We start from the raw sequence: 23182 nt of genomic DNA, 5'->3' as shown, positions 1-23182 counted from the left end.
GATTATAGGCCTCATACAGAAAAATCTACTTTTCCTCCTTTTTAAAAAAATTTTTTTTGCTCCTGTTTTTCCCCTAATAATAAAAACAAAGGGGTCCAAAACATGTCAAAGAGTGATGAGTGAAAGGAGACAATGCCATTTAGAAATCATTTAATGTTTGTGTGGTCGTTCTGCTTTAATAATATTCAGATGTTCAACCACTTTCTTTTTTTTCCCAGATTTTAAATATACAGCCGTAAAAGATGTGAGAGGTCATTAGGAAATCTATCTAACGGTCAGAATTTAGGACAGCTACATTTGGTTCATTCTCCTCTCCCCCTCTTTTATTGGTCTCAGGACTCTTTAGAAATTTGCATAAAACAAATATTTTACAGTTGGGAAAAATTTTTTAGTCCAGTTTTTCTGTGTAAATTGCCAGAAGTCCTTGGCTAGGCAAACTGCTCAACCAAATGTAGCAGTATAGACTGGGGCAGAATGTGGGTTACCATGAGAAAAGATCATCTACGTTGTCTGTGGTTTTGAATACTGCCTGAAATGGAGTTTGTGTTTGTTTATTTGTTTTTGCAATTCTGGATCCATTATTTTATTTTCAGTCTAGGAAAGCATTCAGGGTGGGGAATTTTCTTGCTTTTACTTGATAACACTCATGGCCATTTTACTAAGAAACACTGCTGTTGGGCCATCTGAAGCAAATCCATCAACAGTTGGTGTCCATTTCAGGTATCAAAATAGCTTCTGATAAGGATTCTCTAAACATTACTAAACCTTTCCTTCTTATTAGAATCAAGAATATCACTGAATCGTTTTCAAAAAGCTGCATGAGAGGTCATTTTTGGTTACCTGTTTGGACATAGAGTTAATCACAAAAAGTTTGAGTCATTGACATTTGTTTTTAATCCCTCATGATACTCATGTATTTGGATGATTTTGTGGATTAGACCACTATTTCTTCATCAAGCATCTGAAATTCATTAAGGCTTCAGGTATTTTTTTTTTTAAGTAAAGATGCCTGATAGAGGCAGTATATGGAAATGTGCTCTATTCAGATAAATAACGAAACGGACTTAGCAAACCATGCTCTGAACCAATTAATATTTGTTAAATCCTTCTAATATTTGTTTATTATAATGTACTGAGCTGGAGAATGAAATAGCTAACTAAATCACTAACATAAAGCTCTTGCTTTCTGTATTTGTTCATTCAGTGGATAAAAGATGCTGTGGACCATCAATATATAATATCTAAGAATGCAGGATATATGAGAATGGAGTCTTCTAGGGTAAAGGAGTTTACATCACTGGGTTTTGTCCTTGTTTATTTTTTGTCTTGTATATGCTGTTATTATTTTGTTTATACACTACATATTCGAAATAAAGTCTTCAGTGAGTTTGGCAAGCAGGGGGAAAGAAATTGAGAGACAGTAATCTGATTTGAACCTGAAAAATTCAGAGTCTGGGAAAGTCATTAACTGTGTTTACCACTCATTAACCCCAGCAACTAAAGGAACCCCCGCACTAACACTTAGGCATGGTAGGGTTGTCAGATCTAGCAAATAGAATTACAGGATGCCGGGGATCAGGGGAAGATGGCAGAGGAGTAAGACGCGGAGATCACCTTCCTCCCGACAGACACATCAGAAATACATCTACAAGTGGAACAACTCCTACAGAACACCCACTGAACACTGGCAGAAGACCTCAGACCTCCCAAAAGGCAAGAAACTCCCCACGTACCTGGGTAGGGCAAAAGAAAAAAGAATAAACAGAGACAAAAGGATAGGGACGGGACCTGCACCAGTGGGAGGGAGCTGTGAATGAGGAAAGGTTTCCTGACACTAGGAAGCCCCTTCGCGGGTGGAGACTGCGGGTAGCGGAGGGGGAAAGCTTCGGAGCCGCGGAAGAGAGCGCAGCCACCGGGGTGCGGAGGGCAAAGCGGAGATATCCCGCACAGAGAATCTGGGCTGACCAGCACGCACCAGCCCGAGAGGCTTGTCTGCTCACCCGCCGGAGCGGGCAGGGGCTGGGAGCTGAGGCTCGGGCTTGGGTCGGAGAGCAGGGAGAGGACTGGGGTTGGCGGCTAGAACACAGGCTGAAGGGGGTTAGTGCACCACGGCTAGCCAGGAGCGAGTCCGGGGAAAAGTCTGGACCTGCCGAAGAGGCAAGAGACTCTTTCTTCCCTCTTTGTTTCCTGGTGAGCGAGGAGAGGGGATTAAGAGCGCTTCTTAAAGGAGCTCCAGAGACGGGCGCGAGCCGTGGCTAAAAGCGCGGACCCCAGAGACGGGCATGAGACGCTAAGGCTGCTGCTGCCGCCACCAAGAAGCCTGTGTGCGAGCGCAGGTCACTCTCCACACCTCCCTTCTGGGGAGCCTGTGCAGCCCGCCACTGCCAGGGACCCGGGATCCAGGGATAACTTCCCCGGGAGAACGCACAGCGCGCCTCAGGCTGGTGCAACGTCACGCCGGCCTCTAGACGCCGCAGGGTCACCCCGCACTCCGTGCCCCTCCCTCCCCTCGGCCTGAGTGAGCCAGAGCCCCCGCATCAGCAGTTCATTTAACCACGTCCTGTCTGAGCGAAGAACAGATGCCGTCAGGCGACCTACACGCAGAGGCGGGGCCAAATCCAAAGCTGAGCCCCGGGAGCCCTGCGAACAATGAAGAGAAAGGGAAATTTCTCCCAGCAGCCTCAGAAGCAGCGGCTTCAATCTTCACCATCAACTTGATGTACCCTGCATCTGTGGATTACGTAAATAGACAACGAATCATCCCAAATTGAGGAGGTGGACTCTGAGACCAAGATTTATTATTTTTTCCCCATTTCCTCTTTTTGTGAGTGTGTATGTGTATGCATCTCTGTGAGATTTTGTCTGTATAGATTTGCTTTCACCATTTGTCCCAGGGTTCTGTCTGTCCATTTTTTTTACTTTTTAAAAAAATTTATTTCTTAATAATTATTATTTTTTTATTTTAATAACTATGTTATTTTATCTTTATTTTATTTTATTTATCCCCTTTCTTCCTTCCTTCCCCTTTCTTTCTTTCTTTCTTTCTTTCTTTCCTTTCTTCTTTTTCTCCCTTTTATTCTGAGCCATGTGGATGAAAGGCTCTTGGTGCTCAGGCCAGGAGTCACTGCTGTGCCTCTGAGGTGGGAGAGCCAACTTCAGGAGACTGGTCCACATGAGACTTCCCAGCTCCATGTAATATCAAACACTGAAAATCTCCCAGAGTTCTCCATTTCAACACCAACACCCAGCTTCACTCAATGACCAGCAAGCTACAGTGCTGGACACCCTATGGCAAACAACTAGCAAGACAGGAACACAACCCCACCCATTAGCAGAGAGGCTGCCTAAAATCATAATAAGGCCACAGACACCCCAAAATACCACCAGACGTGGACCTGCCCACCAGAAAGACAAGATCCAGGCTCATGCACCAGAAGACAGGCACTAGTCCCCTCCACCAGGAAGCCTACACAACCCACTGAACCAACTTTAGCCACTGGGGACAGATACCAAAAACAACGGGAACTACGAACCTGCAGCTGCAAAACGGAGACCCCAAACACAGTAAGATAAGCAAAATGAGAAGACAGAAAAACACACCGCAGATGAAGGAGCAAGATAAAAATGCACCAGACCTAACAAATGAATAGGAAATAGGCAGTCTACCTGAAAAAGAATTCAGAATAATGATAGTAAAGATGATCCAAAATCTTGGAAATAGAATAGACAAAATGCAAGAAACATTTAACAAGGACCTAGAAGAACTAAAGATGAAACAAACAATGATGAAAAACACAATGAATGAAATGAAAAATACTCTAGAAGGGATCAATAGAAGAATAACTGAGGCCGAAGAACGGATAAGTGACCTGGAAAATAAAGTGGTGGAAATAACTACTGCAGAAGAGAATAAAGAAAAAAGAATGAAAAGAACTGAGGACAGTCTCAGAGACCTCTGGGACAACATTATACTCACCAACATTCGAATTATAGGGGTTCCAGAAAAAGAAGAGAAAAAGAAAGGGACTGAGAAAATATTTCAAGAGATTATAGTTGAAAACTTCCCTAATAAGGGAAAGGAAATAGGTAATCAAGTCCAGGAAGCACAGAGAGTCCCATACAGGATAAATCCAAGGAGAAACATGCCAAGACACATATTAATCAAACTATCAAAAATTAAATACAAAGAAAACATATTAAAAGCAGCAAGGGAAAAACAACAAATAACACACAAGGGAATCCCCATAAGGTTAACAGCTGATCTTTCAGCAGAAACTCTGCAAGCCAGAAGGGACTGGCAGGACATATTTAATTAAAGTGATGAAGGAGAAAAACCTACAACCAAGATTACTCTACCCAGCAAAGATCTCATTCAGATTTGATGGAGAAGTTAAAACCTTTACAGACAAGCAAAAGCTGAGAGAGTTCAGCCCCACCAAACCAGCTTTAAACAAATGCTAAAGGAACTTTTCTAGACAAGAAACACAAGAGAAGGAAAAGACCTACAATAACAAACCCAAAACAATTAAGAAAATGGGAATAGGAACATACATATCGATAATTACCTTAAATGTAAATGGATTAAATGCTCCCACCAAAAGACACAGACTGGCTGAATGGATACAAAAACAAGACCCATATATATGCTGTCTACAAGAGACCCACTTCAGACCTAGAGGAACATACAGACTGAAAGTGAGGGGATGGAAAAATATATTCCATGCAAATGGAAACCAAAAGAAAGCTGGAGTAGCAATTCTCATATCAGACAAAATAGACTTTAAAATAAAGACTATGACAAGAGACAAAGAAGGACAGTACATAATGATCAAGGGATCCATCCAAGAAGAAGATATAATAATTGTAAATATTTATGCACCCAACATAGGAGCACCTCAATACATAAGGCAAGTACTAACAGCCATAAAAGGGGAAATCGACAGTAACACATTCATAGTAGGGGACTTTAACACCCCACTTTCACCAATGGACAGGTCATCCAAAATGAAAATAAATAAGGAAACACAAGCTTTAAATGATACATTAAACAAGATGGACTTAATTGATATTTATAGGACATTCCATCCAAAAACAACAGAATACACATTTTTCTCAAGTGCTCATGGAACATTCTACAGGATAGATCACATCTTGGGTCACAAATCAAGCCTTGGTAAATTTAAGAAAACTGAAATCGTATCAAGTATCTTTTCCGACCACGACGCTATGAGACTAGGTATCAATTACAGGAAAAGATCTGAAAAAGTACAAACACATGGAGGCTAAACAATACACTACTTAATAACGAAGTGATCACTGATGAAATCAAAGAGGAAATCAAAAAATACCTAGAAACAAATGACAATGGTGACACAATGACCCAAAACCTATGGGATGCAGCAAAGGCAGTTCTAAAAGGGAAGTTTATAGCAATACAATCGTACCTTAGAAACAGGAAACATCTCGAATAAACAACCTTGCACCTAGCAATTAGAGAAAGAAGAATAAAAAAACCCCAGGGCTTCCTTGGTGGCGCAGTGGTTGAAAGTCCGCCTGCCGATGCAGGGGACATGGGTTCTTGCCCCGGTCCGGGAAGATCCCACATGCTGCAGAGCGGCTAGGCCCATGAACCATGGCCGCTGAGCCTGCGCTTCCGGAGCCTGTGCTCCGCAATGGGAAAGGCCACAACAGTGAGAGGCCTGCGTACTGCAAAAAAAAACAACAACAACAAGAAAAAACTGAAAAACCCCAAAGTTAGCAGAAGGAAAGAAATCATAAAGATCAGATCAGAAATAAATGAAAAAGAAATGAAGGAAACGATAGCAAAGATCAATAAAACTAAAAGCTGGTTCTTTGAGAAGATAAACAAAATTGATAAACCATTAGCCAAACTCATCAAGAAAAAAGGGGAGAAGACTCAAATCAATAGAATTAGAAATGAAAAAGGAGAAGTAACAAGTGACACTGTAGAAATACAAAAGATCATGAGAGATTACTAAAAGCAACTCTATGCCAATAAAATGGACGACCTGGAAGAAATGGCCAAATTCTTAGAAATGCACAACCTGCCAAGACTGAATCAGGAAGAAATAGAAAGTATGAACAGACCAACCACAGGCAATGAAATTGAAACTGTGATTAAAAATCTTCCAACAAACAAAAGCCCAGGACCAGGTGGCTTCACAGGCAAATTCTATCAAACATTTAGAGAAGAGCTAACACCTATCCTTCTCAAACTCTTCCAAAATATAGCAGAGGGAGGAACACTCCCAAACTCATTCTATGAGGCCACCATCACCCTGATACCAAAACCAGACAAGGATGTCAGAAAGAAAGAAAACTACAGGCCAATATCACTGATGAACATAGATGCAAAAATCCTCAACAAAATACTAGAAAACAGAATCAAAAGCACATTAAAAGGATCATACACCATGATCAAGTGGGGTTTATTCCAGGAATGCAAGGATTCTTCAATTTACACAAATCAATGAACGTGATACACCATATTAACAATTTGAAGGACAAAAACCATATGATCACCTCAATAGATGCAGAGAAAGCTTTTGACAAAATTAAACACCCATTTATGATAAAAACCCTGCAGAAAGAAGGCATAGAGGGAAGTTTCCTCAGCATAATAAAGGCCATGTATGACAAACCCACAGCCAACATCATCCTCAATGGTGAAAAACTGAAAGCATTTCCACTAAGAACAGGAAGAAGACAAGGTTGCCCACTCTCACCACTCTTATTCAACATAGTTTTGGAAGTTTTAGCCACAGCAATCAGAGAAGAAAAGGAAATAAAAGGAATCCAAATTGGAAAAGAAGAAGTAAATCTGTCACTGTTTGCAGATGACATGATACTATACATAGAGAATCCTAAAGATGCTACCAGAAAACTACTAGAGCTAATCAATGAATTTGGTAAAGTAGCAGGATACAAAATTAATGCACAGAAATTTCTTGCATTCGTATACACTAATGATGAAAAATCTGAAGGTGAAATTAAGAAAACACTCCCATTTACCATTTTAACAAAAAGAATAAAATATCTCGGAATAAACCTACCTAAGGAGACAAAAGACCTGTATGCAGAAAATTATAAGACACTGATGGAGGAAATTAAAGATGATACAAATAGATGGAGAGATATACCATGTTCTTGGATTGGAAGAATCAACATTGTGAAAATGACTCTACTACCCAAAGCAATCTACAGATTCAATGCAATCCCTATCAAACTACCACTGGCATTTTTCACAGAACTAGAACAAAAAATGTCACAATTTGTATGGAAACACAAAAGACTCCGAATGGCCAAAGCAATCTTGAGAATGAAAAATGGAGCTGGATGAGTCAGGCTGCCTGCCTTCAGACTATACTACAAAGCTACAGTAATCAAGGCCGTATGGTACTGGCACAAAAGCAGAAATATAGATCAATAGAACAAGATACAAGGCCCAGAGTTAAACCCATGCACGTATGGTCACCTTATCTTTGATAAAGGAGGTAGGAATGTACAGTGGAGAAAGGACAGCCCCTTCAATAAGTGGAGCTGTGAAAACTGGAGAGGTACATGTAAAAGTATGAGATTAGAACACTCTCTAACACCATACACAAAAATAAACTCAAAATGGATTAAAGACCTAAATGTAAGGCTAGACACTATCAAACTCTTAGAGGAAAACATAGGCAGAACACTCTATGACATAAATCACAGCAAGATCCTTTTTGACCCACCTCCTAGAGTAATGGAAATAAAAACAAAAAATAAACAAATGGGACGTAATGAAACTTCAGAGCTTTTGCACAGCAAAGGAAACCATAAACAAGACCAAAAGATAACCCTCAGAATGGGAGAAAATATTTGCAAATGAAGCAACTGACAAAGGATTAATCTCCAACATTTACAAGCAGCTAACGCAGCTCAATAACAAAAAACAAACAACCCAATCCAAAAATGGGCAGAAGACCTAAATAGACATTTCTCCAAAGAAGATATACAGATTGCCAACAAACACATGAAAGAATGCTCAACATCATTAATCGTCAGAGAAATGCAAATCAAAACTACAATGAGATATCATCTTACACCAGTCAGAATGGCCATGATTAAAAAATCTAGAAACAATAAATGCTGGAGAGGGTGTGAAGAAAAGGGAACACTCTTGCACTGCTGGTGGGAATGTGAATTGGTACAGCCATTATTGAGAACAGTATGGAGGTTCCTTAAAAAACTACAAATAGAACTACCATATGACCCAGCAATCCCACTACTGGGCATATTTCCTGAGAAAACCATAATTCAAAAAGAGTCATGTACCAAAATGTTCATTGCAGCTCTACTTACAATAGCCCCGAGATGGAAACAACCTAAGTGTCCATCATCGGATGAATGGATAAAGATGATGTGGCACATATATACAATGGAATATTACTCAGCCATAAAAAGAAACGAAATTGAGTTATTTGTAGTGAGGTGGATGGACCTAGCGTCTGTCATACAGAGTGAAGTAAGTCAGAAAGATAAAGACAAATACCATATGCTAACACATATGTATGGAATCTAAGAAAAAATAATGTCATGTAGAACCTAGGGGTAAGACGGGAATAAAGATCAGGAATAAAGAATAAATAAGAGAATGGTCTTGAGGATATGAGGAGGGGGAACGGTAAGCTGTGACAAAGTGAGAGAGTGGCATGGACATATACACACTACCAAACGTAAAATAGATAGCTAGTGGGAAGCAGTCGCATAGAACAGGTAGATCAACTCGTTGGTTTGTGACCACCCAGAGGGGTGGGATAGGAAGGGTTGGAGGGAGGAAGACGCAAGAGGGAAGAGATATGGGAACATATGTATATGTATAACTGATTCACTTTGTTATAAAGCGGAAACTAACACACCATTGTAAAGCAATTATACTCCAATAAAGTTGTCAAAAGAAATAAATTATAGGATGCCCTATTAAATTTGAATGTCAGATAAACAAATAAAATTTTAGTGTAGTAATCTCATTTCTACAAATGTAAATGAAGTGTAAAAATATAAGCACCACTCTGAAATAAAGTGAATCATTCTGTCTGGGTAGAAACAGTTGCCAAATGGTGGTGTCTTTCTCCTGAACATACATAAGATACATTTAAAAACATTTTAATTTTTATTGAAATAATTATCGTACATAGTTTGAGAAATCAAATAGCAGTACAATGCTCTGAGGGAGAAGAGCGGTCCCCTGCTATGTCATCCCCACTGTGGAATCCCACTTTCCAGAGGCAATCACTTTCAACACATTTTGGGTTTTTTCCTGGTGTTTATTTCCATATTTCTAAATTGTGTGCATAAACTGCTGTTACTACTTTAGATAATATCTATTGATTTCTGGCTATGAAATATTAGGATACAGCTCTCTTGCACAGCCCAACTCCCCTCACCCACCCGCTACACACACACATGCACACTAACACACATGCACACATTTTCTTTCTATGACCTCCCACCAATTATCGTAATATAATTACAATGCAGACTTTAGCTGCATAAAGAGTAACATTTACATCATTATCAAGATATTAATATGGTTTACAGTAGAATCACGTAGTGTGTATTGCATTTACTCTCTTGTACAACTTTTGTTTTCCCTGGAGTTAATAACAAATTAATTTTTCAATGATTACTTTTCTATGCACTAACTCTAATTTATCCTCAAATTCTTTTAAGAGAATTCTAAAGTCCTTTTCAAATATGGCAAACACAACCAAAATAATTATAAGTTCCATATTATTTTTTCCTTAAGGTAGCATTTCTGAAGCCCTCTGTCCTCTTGTTTTGAACTCGATTAGTAACGGTATAATCCTGCTACCCAATACTGTCCCAGGATTTTTGTTCACTGTCATAATTGGACTTCCTCACGTCTACTGTATGGACATCATTATATCCTAGACCCTAGGTCTTCCTCTTTCTTGCTTTAATTTCTGTTGGTAGAGTACATTTTTTTAGAACGTTTTTAGGACTTTGGGAGGAAGAGCGCATGGGTGGAACACAAAGACTCTTGACTACCACAGAGTTACATCATTCATTAAAAAAATCTCCATGGATCATAACACTTTTAGAGCAAGAAAAAATTTTTGTACTTCATTTTACAAATGAGGAAACCAAGACTGAAATAGGTGAAGAAACTCTCATTTAAGTTACACTGCTATGAAATCTATGAGAGTCTATTCTTAAAAAGAAATTTAAAAAATCTTCTTTGTTTAACTTTGAGAGGAAGCTTGTGATACTCTCAACTACCAGGTTAAATATGGACAGAGCTGAGAAAGAGGACAAATGTATCTATACTAAGGCAACTCTTACTAGCTCCTAATTGGTACAGGGTGCTGACTTATTAATAATGATCCTGAAATGAAATATATTTACTAATTACTGTTATAATTCACTGACCTCCATCGACTAATAACCAAAGAGAGAAAGAGTTTAAGATTGATGGTGGCTCCATTAATCTCTCTGAAATCAATTAGAAAAGATTAAAAAAAAATACTATATTCTTTGGAGGATTCACATCCCAAAGTTTAAGGAACCTCAGAACTGTTCTCCTTTAAGCAATAAAAGACACTTTTTAACCCATAATGAGCCTGATTCAAGTAAAACTGTAGTATCCTAGGATTTCTCCCAATATCTGGAATCTTTTAGTAAAACTGGAGACCAGTCATCTCTGAGGATTCCTTTATCTTTAAAAAGCAAATTCCAGACATCCACAGCAACGAAAAGGATCTCTATCCCACGTAGGGAGCATAGAATAAGAATATTGTTTCAGTTGAGTCTAAAGAAAATAATTTTGGACAGGACAGTGCCTTTGTAAGCCTTCAAATTACACTATGGACTGGGTTTGGGTTTGAAAGCAGAAGCTTTTTTTACCTTAAGGTAACAAAAGGCCTTTCATTGTTAAGCAATAACATCAAATTTAAATATCAAAGAATTCTCAAAGTTGTCTAGTAAAACAGTCACAACAGATCCAGAGGGCTGTGCTACGGTTTACACCTAATTAATTAAAATAGAACCTGTGTTAGCAATATTCATTTTGGCCTGCACTGTTATAAAATCTTTTCATCAGTTCTCGAAGTTTTCCTGCATCCAAGGAAGTTTTCCAGCTTCTGAAATCATGTATCAAATCGTTTGTAATCTGTTGAAAGATATTTGTGACCTTTCTCCAAGCTTAAAAAGAAATAACTTCATCTGTTGGCTGCAACACCAGAGAATTCTGGACAGGGAGAAAGCTAAAAAGTAAAGAGAGAGGAAAGGCAGCCTTTTCTCCTGACCTTTGAAATTGTAATGTTATGTTAATTGAATATGAATTTCTTGTTAGCAGCTATTTCATTGAACATTTCTGGGAACTGTATTAAGTCAAATGTTTACAGGAAAGCAGGTGTTTTCTCTCACATTTGTTTGTCTTCCTGTTTTCTACACAATATCCATTTTCCCTTTTTCTCTCTGAGTAATTCATTCTCACAATAAGCTCCTGACTTTTTACCCTGTAAATCTTCCTTAGTGAGCAGTTCCTGTTTCACAAATATTTGGTAAAGAAATGAGTGATTAATAGTTGAAAATCATTGTATTCCCCAAAGTGAACACTATTTGTAGCTTTGTCAGTAATCATTTGAGTCATAGGATAAATAATGAATTTTTGAGAGATCCCCATATAAATACGGTTTTTCATCTGCATCTTATTTTATTTTAAGATATATTAAGTCAGACATCTATGCCTATATTTTTAAAAACTAAGGAAAAGTGCCTTTTATAGTTAGCCTATTTTAACTATTTCTTGGGATCTTCAATTCTTTGCATAAATTGGAAGGAAGTAAGAAATGAGATAGAGAGAGAATGTCAGGTGGCCTGTACGTTTCTATGATTTTTCAGCTGAACTTGACTATTGATTGGTAAATATTTTAACTCCTCGGTAAGCTTTCAACTCCCCTGCCCTCTGTGAAGAAGCATTTACGATCACAGACCCAGTGAATAGCACACCACTTCTAGGCCTCTGGGAACGAGGTAGGGTGATGTTGGAGAAGAGAAGAGCAGTGCTGTGAAGGTTCTCAGAAAGACTGACCTTTGTCTTGGGTCCATCAGATAAGTCAGATGCACAAGAGCTGGCTGGAGGCCTTCAACAGCTTGTCTTAACAAGGACAGAGGTCCATTTGCAGAAGTTGAAACTACAGCATGTGGGCAAGAAGATAACACTAAAGAGTAAATTTGGTATGATTTGTTGAACAGCAAACAGTAAGTGGAATCGATCTTCAGGGTCACTGATGACTTGGTTGCCACAAGTAAATCCTGTGAATTATCCTGGGGGCAGTGCCGTAGGGCTCCGGAAATGAAGTGCTCCTCTGGAACGTATTCACTCTGATCAACTGGGATACTACAGGATAATCCAAGTTCAAGTTTTCCTATAGGTTTTCCTTTAAATACTCAGCCTCTCCTGGAGACTCTCAGTCTTAAGAAGCTCAAGTAGAGTCTCTTTATTTCTTCAGGAACCAGCCCTTGAGAATTCACAGGCCTCAAATGCAAGGGGGCATAAAACTGAGCAGCCAGCAATGAAGGAAGTTTATTTCATCCCCACTGTCAACATTTCAGTGATCATCAAGGTCCATAATGACTCTCCCACTCACCTCCATTTTTATTTCCACTACCTCCACCAAGAAATAAATAATAATTACATATACTTTGGGGGATTGTTGATGCACTGTTTCTGGAATCTTCCTGTAAACTAAATTTTCTTAGGCTGTTGTGTCATCTTGTAAAATAAATAAGATGTGATTACAACCTGGCATTTTTACAAAGCCAAGGGCTGGACTTACTGCTGCTCCCTTTCGTCTGATTTTAGTCTGCGCCTCAAAATGTTAGAAAACCCTGTCACAGATCTAAAACATGCTCTCACTTACTGTATACTACTTTGTACTTCCATTCCAGCATTTCTGATAACACAGAACATATTTTCTGCTCTTTTGGATGGTGCCCAAGCATTCTGACTTGATGTAGATATGCCTAGATCAGGCCTCTTGCAGGAAATGTCTTTCAAATCAGGCATCTTGTTCTGGGCTGAGATCAAGGGAGTATGAAAGCTATTAGTAGAAAAAAAATTAGAAATAACAGGAAGAATCACATATTCTCCTCCTTTTAAAAGAAAGCACTTGAGAAACTAAAGTTTAGTTCAAGTACAGATGATCAGTATCAGTCAAGCTAAAGGCTTTTTAACGTTATCAGAAGTCAGAGCACTAGAATTAAATATGCAGTTTCTCAAAGACTGACTCTTCATTTTCCTTCATCCTCAGCTGAATATAACAAGACAGGGTTTTGGTTTTCTGTTTGGTTTTGGTTTTCTGTCAGTCTGGCAGGGGCTAATTTGCACTTTTTCCCAGCTCCTTGGTCAATGGAGCAATTTTCCATTGCCCATTTCAGCCCCAAAGCAGAAGAATTATCCCAATTCTGTTTTATAGCCATAAACTTCTACCTAACAAACTGCCTAACTTCTGTCTTATAAATTCATTTTTCATGTCACAAAGTTAAACTCTTCCAGAGAGAGAGGAGATAATAATAAGAATAAAGCCATCCCAATTTAAAAAGTCAACTCTATGTGCCTTACTGATGCTTGGTTAGGGCCATATTCATTTCATGTTGGTAAACACAGATCACCTGCTGTGTGCTGAATGTTGTGCCCGGTTCTATGAGGGATCCCATGTCCTGCCCTCAAGGAGCTCAAAATCATGTGACAGGGATAGGGAAAGCATAATGAAAAATAAAACAAATAGATATCATAGAAGACATGATGTGATAAATACCACAAAAATACCACAGAAATGACATATAAAGAAAGATGTATAAAAGCAATAAAAGATTGAGCCATCTCATGTTCGTTTCCTCAATGTTTTGTAATATATGTCTATATACGTCTGTGTACATAGAAGAAAACATACCTGGGTAATATTATGTGAGCTTTAAACTTTCCGCTAACTTTTTACATGGTCTTTGACATACAAGAAAGTTAGTTATCTTAGTTAGTAAAATAGTTTTCCCTTATACTCCATATCCATCCAGAGAAACCTAGGATATAAACAACTTATACAAATTCATATGACTTTGTTTTCCCAACCAGAGTTCACTCCCTCTTCTCTCTTGGTGACATATCCCCCTCATCCTCTGTCATCTCTGTCTTCATTCACAAGGTCCCCATTGCAAAGAGATAGGTTATGTGCCAGACTGAATTATCATTTCAACCTTCTGCCAACAGAATTCCACCCACCTTGTTCCTAAGGGATGGATCCAACATGAAGCTACTTTGACACACAGCAGTTGGTACTTTGAGGATCTTACCAGAACTGGCTCTGTATGGTTCAGGAAATGTTCAAATGTCAGGCTGTCTGACAGTGACACCAGTGGAGAGTAAGAGCGCTAAATCTTCTCTACCCCACAACAAAAAGTAAGGACACTTCTAATGTGTGTTTTGGCTTCCCTATAACCTGCATTCCAGCATGATAAGCACCTTATGCTCTCTACTGGATTATAGTGAGTATGTCTGGGGACGTGTATGCATTTAATGATCAAATGTTGTATCATTAGTCAAGTTCCTTAGAAGCAGAAGCTGAGAAGGGGATTCCTGATCAAGTGATTTATTGGAGGAATGCTCTCAGGAGATGGGAAGTGAGAGAAGCCATATAGTGCAAAGGAACTAAGTAAAGCATGAATAGCTTCCTGGGTGAGATGGCTTTTGCTGGGCTGAGAGCAATTCTCTGGAAAAAGAAGTAGCAATGAGTTGAGTTACTAGTATCTAGAGGATAGCTGTCCTGGCTGGTGAAGGGTATCTGTGCAGGGCACCAGCAGCATCCCCTTCATGATACAATTTCTAAAAGACTGTCACTTTTGGGTAAGAGAAAATTCACTTTGGGAAGTATATGTCTGTAAAACCTGGTGAAATTTGCTAAGCTGTAATTCAAATATACAATGAATTGTCCTGGAAGGGTAATTTTTAAAAAAAATTTTGCTTGAAAATTAATTACTTGGCCTTGTGCCTCCTCAGAAAGTCTAGTATGGTCTATAGGCTCTACTCAGTTAACAGATACTCAACTTAGCAACGTTTTATATGTAAAAACAGGATGTCTCATGCTTTACAGAGGAGAGCATAGAGACTTTCTGGAATTTACTCATATTGATACAGACAATATACCTACCTGATCATTGAGAATCAGTTATGATAATGGTCTAAAATGCTTTGTAAACAGTATATTACTTTAAAATGTAATACAGTTTTACGGTGATTAATAGATGGATAAATAGGTGATAGGTAGGTGACGTAGATAGATAATTGGTTACAGGAAGAGGAATGGAAAAAAAATGGTTCCCTATATTTATATATTTACATTTATTTGTGTGGTATATTATAACCACCTCATATCAAAAGATTTTGTTTTGTTTCGTTTATTTTGGGGTTTTGGCTAAACATAGTTAAGATAATCAGGGCCAGCTTTGTAAAAAAAAAAAAAAGGATTTTAGCTAAAGACTTCAACAATAGTTGGGGGCCAGTATCTTGAGCCAGAGAACCTGGCATCATCCTTGATGCCTCTCATTTTCTCACATCCAAAACCCAATTTGTCCGCAAATTCTTTGGCTCAATCTGTAAAATATATACATAATCCAACCACTTCTCTCCAAGTACATCTTTGTTGATACGCTGCTCCATGATGTTGTCATCTCTCACCTAGATTTTTGCAATAGCATCTTTCTCTGCTTCCACCCTTGCCCACAACAGTGTATTCTGAACAGGGTAACCAGAGTAATCCTTTTAAAACTTGTCATGTAATGTCATTTCTCTGCTGAAAACCTCCAATGGCATTTTATTACATCTGAATACGAGACAAGTTCCTTACAATGACCAACATCTTGCCTGACTTCGCTGACTGCATCTCCCCGAGGCTTTCTCCACTTCATACTCTTTCTACCCCAGATATGCCCAGCACTATGATTGCAACGGATGGCTGTGATAACTGTACAGGTCGTGCAGTACCCAATTGTAGAGAGCACCATTCACATTCACTGTCATCATAGATGTGCATATTTACTACCACACATTTCTGTCAAGTGGCAATGAAGTGTTTTGGGAAAGGAAGGCTATTTGGACTAGCAACAAAGCTGGTTCTATTTTAGGGTTTTGCAAAATTATTTCTTCAGTGTTGAAATTCACACCCAGTTATACATTTGGGGAACTCTCGTACCTCCTTTATGTCACTATTCAAATGATACCTTCTCAAGGCCTATCCTGACCATCCTATTTAATATGCAACCTGCACTACCCTCTAACACACATATACAATTTCTGAAACCCCTAAGCCTGCTCTATTTTTCCCATAGCATTTGTCCCCTTCTAACATGCCATATTATTTACGACATTCACTGGTTTTTGTTTCTCTCCCCCCACTAGAATATATGCTCCCTGAGGACAAAGTTTTAGTTTAGTTTATTTATTAATGTATCTGGAGTAACTAGAATAGTGTCTGCCATATAGGAATTTTTGTTTAATGAATGAATGTCTAATGACTAAGACATTACCTTACCTAAGTTCTCTTGGTTTCTGCTCATCTGTCACTGTTGAAGTGAGGATTCAGTGATACCATAATGCTAACGTACGTGCTAAGCACACAGATGAAGCCCTTTTGATGTTATTTCTCAGTGTATATTCTGCTGGTGGTAAAAGCAAGTGATGACCTCCAGAAAAGAAAGTGTCCAGTGCTCAGAGTCACATTCAAGACCAAGAAAGCATATTTGTTTTGAGATCAAAGGTGGAACATTGTGAACTTCAGAACCAAAGCCACTCTCCTGGCAAGGTACTCATATGTGCATGTACTGCTCTCTTTTTCTCCCTCTGTTTTTATCTCTTCTTAAAAAGCCTCTTTGTTGACATTATCCTCAGGCAGCAAAGAGGGCCCCAGGATCTTCAGGCTTATTTAGTACCTTAGAAAAAGGTACTAAATAAGTCTGAATTTAGTTCCTTAGAAAAAGAGAGAGTCTATGTCTCTCAGGGTCCATTTGAATCCCCCCAAAGAGGACTCTCTTGGTGCCTACCTGTGTCACATATGCAAGCCTGGATAAATCACTGTATCCAGGAGAATTGGCCAGTTTGGGACCTATTTACTCTTGATATGGAAAAGTCAGAGCTATGTGACGAAACCTTAGCAATGGAAGAAGCATCAATTAAAAAAAAAAAAAAAATGCTGAACAAGCAGAAAAATTAACAAATATCTCAGAACTTAGAATAATGCCTGGATTATTGTGACACTCAATAAATGAACATGTGCATTATATTTTCATTATCTTGGTCATGTCTGTCAGCAGTTTATTGGTCTTTTCAGGGAACTATCTGTTTTATTTATTACCCACTTTTAAAACTTTTCCCTACTTCATTAATTGCTGATATTACCTTTACAAATTTCTTCCTTCTTTTTTCTTTTGGTTTTCTTCTGTTATTTTCTTTTTCAAAATTTTAATTGAATCTTAGTTCATTTAAATATTTTCCATCTTTTTTGTTTTTTAATAACTATATGTATTGGTAGCATCCCATATGTTTTGATGTATTATGTATTCATTGTTATATTTTTAAATAGATTTATAAACAATCTAGTTTCCTCTTTAGCTCAAGGAGATTATTTGTTGTTGAAATCTAAACATTCTGAGCTATCTTTTTGTTGTAATTTCTAGTTTTATTATATTTTGGTCAGAGAATGTGGACCCTGAGATTTCTTCATTGGAGAATTTATTATGATTTAATTTATGACCTACTTGATCAAATTTTCTAAATGTTCCAAGAGTATTTGAACAATCTAATCTCTGTTGTATATATCTATCATTGCTTATTTTTTCATTTACATCTTCAATAACTTCACTTTTTTCTGTCTACTTGATCCATCAGTTTCTGAAAAGAATATGTTCAAGGCTACTATTAAGTTTCTATAAATGTCTTTGTGTTTCCAAAGATTTTTGTAATACATATTGTATGGTTATAATTTTTGTACATAAACACTTAGGCTTAGTGTATCTTCTTTGTTATAATTAATGACCTTTTAAAATTCTACTTTCTCTGATATTAATATTACTGTTTATGCTTTATTTGAGTTATCATTTGCTAAGTTCAAACTGGTCTACCCTTACTTTTCAAATTTTTGGAACTAAATTTGGAGTCAGTTACTAAGGCATAATAAGTTTGGCACAGGGCATAATTGGGGGTAGCAGACATCTCACTACAGATATCCAGAGTCTGACTGGAAGGAGATGCACTTCCCTTCACTCCTTTCCTCTTCTTCAGTCACTGACCAGCGACAGTTACACGCTATCATTTGTACTCTTTTGTTTTGGAGCTTTTAACTCATTTCTACAGTGAAATGGTGGGGAGTAGAAGAGGAAAGACAGTGAGTTTAGCCTGAGTAGGTAAAGTGAACAAAGATGTCTTGGTGGTGGGGAGTGGGTAGGGGTGGAGGAGAAGTTATTCAGCTGTTCAAGATAGTGGGCAGCACCTTGGAAGCACTGTGGTCTTGAAAAGTGATAGGAGCAAGAGTATCTCCTTCACAACAGCCTCTGAGCCCAACCCTACACACGTATCAATCATCTGCTCAAATACTGTGGGCTCCGGTTCTATGAAGAGACACCAGTAATGTGGCCCTGAGATAGGTACAGACCCTGAACAAGCCAGAAGGTCTACCTACCACACCTCCTACAAAAAATTTCCTCCTCCTTTTGGCCCCAGAGACAGACAGAGCATGTCTCTCAGTGCATTGGCAATTATGACATGTTTTACAACTATAAGAGCTAATACTTTAATGCCCAAATGGGGCACAGGTTGGAGGTGGGGAGAAGGGTCAGTTGCACCCCTCACCACTGCTTTCTGGTCTGGTGAGAGCCTCTAGGAAGGGCTCCAGAGGATTCTCAGGCACAAGGTGATAATAAAAATCAGATGAACAACTTCAGTTGGCTTTATTATTTTTGAAAACTCTCTATAGAAGATGCATCCTTTATTGCCTGCACCAAGGGCAGACTGCTTCCACAGCTCCCCCACCCCCACCTCTTGGGAAGCCACTGCTGACTTCCCACATAGATCTCAAAAACTCACAATGCAGGTATCCCATAAAGTTCCACCATCCTCTTTTATTAAAAATTCCTCTCATAGACATGCTATCTTTGTCTGCTATTTGAGGAAAGCTGAGAAATCTCGTGTCTTCCTGCCTACAGGAGATTCCAGAGAGGAATGGGCACTGTTTCCTAGAAGATTAGGTAAGATTAGTCACAGAAAAGAGTTTAACCAGGAAGGCTTTGATCAAGGTCAGCAGAGTCCAAATGAGGCTTTCCGTCAATAAGCATAGTATTTTCTTCATTTGATATCAAAAAGAGGGAATTATCTCTATTATCCTGAACAAATTATTCAAAAGTATGTACCTAAGGCTCCTCTTTTTAAAAGATGAGTCAATAATATCTGCCCTGTATTTCCCCCAAAATTGTTCTGTAACAATAAGAAGATGATCCAACAAAATCTGGGCAATGTGGCAACAAGAGTTGGACAGAACCTTTCCTGCCTATTACTCGCTGAGAAACAGGCCTCTTCGTCTGGACTTCTGGGCCTCCTATTCCAAAAGTAAAGAAATGACCTCTTACTAAAAGGTATCATCAACTGAAAAAGATACACAACATAAAAGCTGAGAATTATGTTTTATTCAGTAGACTTCCTAAGGACTTAAGCCCAGAAGATTGCTCTGAGGGACTGTTCTGAAGAGGGAAGGGAGGAGCCAGGATATGTAGGAGTTTTTGCAACAAAAACCAGGCTGTCAGAACATCAAAAGAGTACTGTTAATTAAAGAAAACCAGGGGCTTCCCTGGTGGTGCAGTGGTTGAGAATCTGCCTGCCAATGCAGGGGACGCGGGTTCGAGCCCTGGTCTGGGAAGATCCCACATGCCGCGGAGCAACTAGGCCCTTGCGCCACAACTACTGAGCCTGTGTGTCTGGAGCCTGTGCTCCGCAACGAGAGAGGTCATGATAGTGAGAGGCCCGCACACCGCGATTAAGAGTGGCCCCTGCTTGCCACAACTAGAGAATGCCCTCGCACAGAAACGAAGACCCAACACAGCCAAAAATAAATAAATAAATAAATAAATAATAAAAATTAAGGAATTCCTTAAAAAAAAAACAACCGAACAAACAAAGAAAACCAGACATCTCAAGTTAATGAGTTTAGCTCTTTTCTACATATGGGGAAATGCAAGAGTCTGGCTCACTGAAATCATTCCTTCGATATGCACCTTGGCTATCTAAGGCCAGTATCCTGTTCTTTTCCATCCTGAATCCCGTCAGGGTGCACTGCTGGAGGTGGCTGCAGTGGCTGAGGGTTTGATGGCTGCAACATCCTTTGTTTACTGATATGGCAGGCGTCCACAGTATATTCCACATGCTCCTACTGAGTATATATATATATACTCATTGTCTATTATTGTACAGACATGGATTTACTGGTCTTTATTTTCTTTGTGCTAAGTACATTTTGAACCAACACGAGCCTGATACCTTTATTATCATTATTACTATTTATTTGTTTGAAATAAGACATACCTATGTAAAATTATATAAATCATAAGGGTATAGGTCAATTATTTTTCACTAGTTAAGCATATCCATGTAATCAGCACCCAAATAAGAAATAGAGCATGAGCAGCACCCCAGAGGTCTTCCCCATGTCTCCTTCCAGTTACTCCCAACCCTTCCTCCTAAGGGTAACCACTATCCTGACTAACACAGCCATAAATTAGTTTTCCTGGCAGCTCTTTAACAGAAGACACGCCACTTCCATGTAGTTGCTGATAGCTCCCTCATTTTTGCTCTATAAGTGTTTTATGATTTAATAAAGGACAGGGAAAAGGTGGGTAGAGTACAAGACAGACACAGAAGATAGGACCGGAAATTATCTTCTCCATAAAATATTGTCAGTTAAGACCAGTGTGTCATTTCTAGTAGGCGTGTGATCTTGTAATATTTTTGGTAAAGGAAAGCTTAATGAAGTTGGAACTATTGTGTTTCTTTCGTCTCAGATAAATTGCAAAATACCATTTATAGAAATTTTTAAAGAGAAGGAAAGCATTTCTCTGTGGCTTAACTTGATACTTGTCCAAACTTGGAAGAATTAGAGATGTACTGTATAATATAACAGTGCCATCTTAGTTTTCTTAAAGCCCTTTTACTGCAATATCACCCAAAGTACAAACAGAATCCAAATACCAGATCTTGCCCAGATCACCAATAAATTTCCTGGGTGAGGAGGAGAGAGTTGGGGGCAAGAGATGGGGGCAAGGGGAGGGACCAGGGACTTTGTGCCAACTGACTCAGGGCAGGAAACCTAGTTCCCTTTCCTTTCCCCCCATATCAAATTCTCAACTGCATTCCACTGTCTGACTGGGCTGACCACAGCTGTGGTTGTTTCCAAAACGAAGATGGAATCTAGCCACACTCGGATTTAGTATTCTCTAGAACTGCTGTTCTTCTGGGCATTATTTTTAGAAGTATCACATTGCATAGGTGCTTAATTTTTCTAACTGGCTTTTGGAAAATTTTGCAAATCCTTTTCACCCCTAAATATAAAAGACTGATGTAAGAGGCTTCTGTTCATTATATTTTTCCTTTGGGATATCCTTACCCCAATGGAAAAAGACAACATGATTGCTTGACCCAGCTATCTGCCTAAAATAATGTTGTTGGGGGTTTTTTTCCAGAGTGGATAAATTATAATAGCTCAACACAGCTACATACTTGAGCATAAGTCTACAAAGTGAGAGACTGTATGGTGACTTCTTGTTACAGCTCTATCTGATTTAGATCAACCAACATTCTCTAAGAGCTTATGGTGTATCAGGCACAGTGACACAGATGACAAAATGACAAATAAGAATTCGTCCCTGCCCATAGGAGCTCACAGAGCAAGTAGCACAACAAACACAAAACCAATAATTACCATACAACAATTGCTTGTTAAAATGAAAGTACTATGTATAATATTTTGCAGAAGAATAACTTATTAACTCTCACAGAATGTATGGTCTGGGAGAAAGTCACAGAGGGGGTGTTACAGCAAAGACAAGGACCAGACATGCCAGAGAAAAGGAACAAAAAATGCAAAGGCCCAGAGGAATGGCATAGCCCACTGTTCTTCAGAAACTCAAAGGTGATGAAGATTGTCTCAGTGTAAGCTGAAGGGTAGCAGTTGGTGAGAATACAGCAGAGGGTTGGGGTCAGATCATGGAGGGACTTCATCTTCTAAGGAGTTTTAAGCAAAGGGCCAATATGGTTAGATTTGCAGTTTAAGGATTGACTCTGGCATAAAAGAAGCTCAATTAGAGGAGAATGAAAATGGAAGCAAGAAGCTCAATTAAGAAATAGTGTTGATCTCAGGCTTAAAATATGCCAAGCCTTTAGTTTCATGCACACTCTCATTCTCACCCTGGCCCATACTCTTGCTCACTCCCTCTCTTTAATTTTTATTACTGCCTTTCTTTCTCCATACCCCTATAACCCTTCCTCATGCTTTATATAACACTGTAGAAATCTTAGGAAAAATCCTTAAAAATATCCCACATCATCCCACAGCCAATATACCCAAGAATTAAAAAGAACTTAGAAAAAGAAGAGAGAAGTTAGTATGACCCATTGATATAATACGTCTTATTAATTTTTCCCATTATTATAAGTATGTTAGGGAAGGTACCCATTAAAAAATAGACTTGTGTGGTAGTCTATCTGCAGGCTTTGTTTAAATGATGGCAGACTTGGTAGCAGAGCCAGATATGGTTTCACTACTATAACAAACAGCAAAGGAGAAAGTTTATCATTACTAGTGACCTGCTGGTATGCCTACCCTGCCCCAGAGCATTTGCTTGGCCTTTAGCCCTTGGCCAACCATCTCTGACCTGTCACTGGTTGTCCTCATGGGCTGTAACACAGGTGATTCCTCTGCATACTTCTGTATGGACTGGTTGGCATCTTTGTGTCCCGCTGCTATCTGGAAGGCATGGGTTTACAGGGGTAAAGGGAGGAGACCGTCTATGGTAGTGGAGCCTGCTCTATTTCTAGATATACAGATGGGCCACAGTTTGACCAGTTAGGGTG

Source organism: Grampus griseus (genome assembly GCF_964374135.1).
Source record: "Grampus griseus genome assembly, chromosome: 2".
Classification (NCBI taxonomy): domain Eukaryota; kingdom Metazoa; phylum Chordata; class Mammalia; order Artiodactyla; family Delphinidae; genus Grampus; species Grampus griseus.
The sequence above is the reverse complement of the archived record's forward strand: the minus strand, read 5'-3'. Positions refer to the sequence as shown.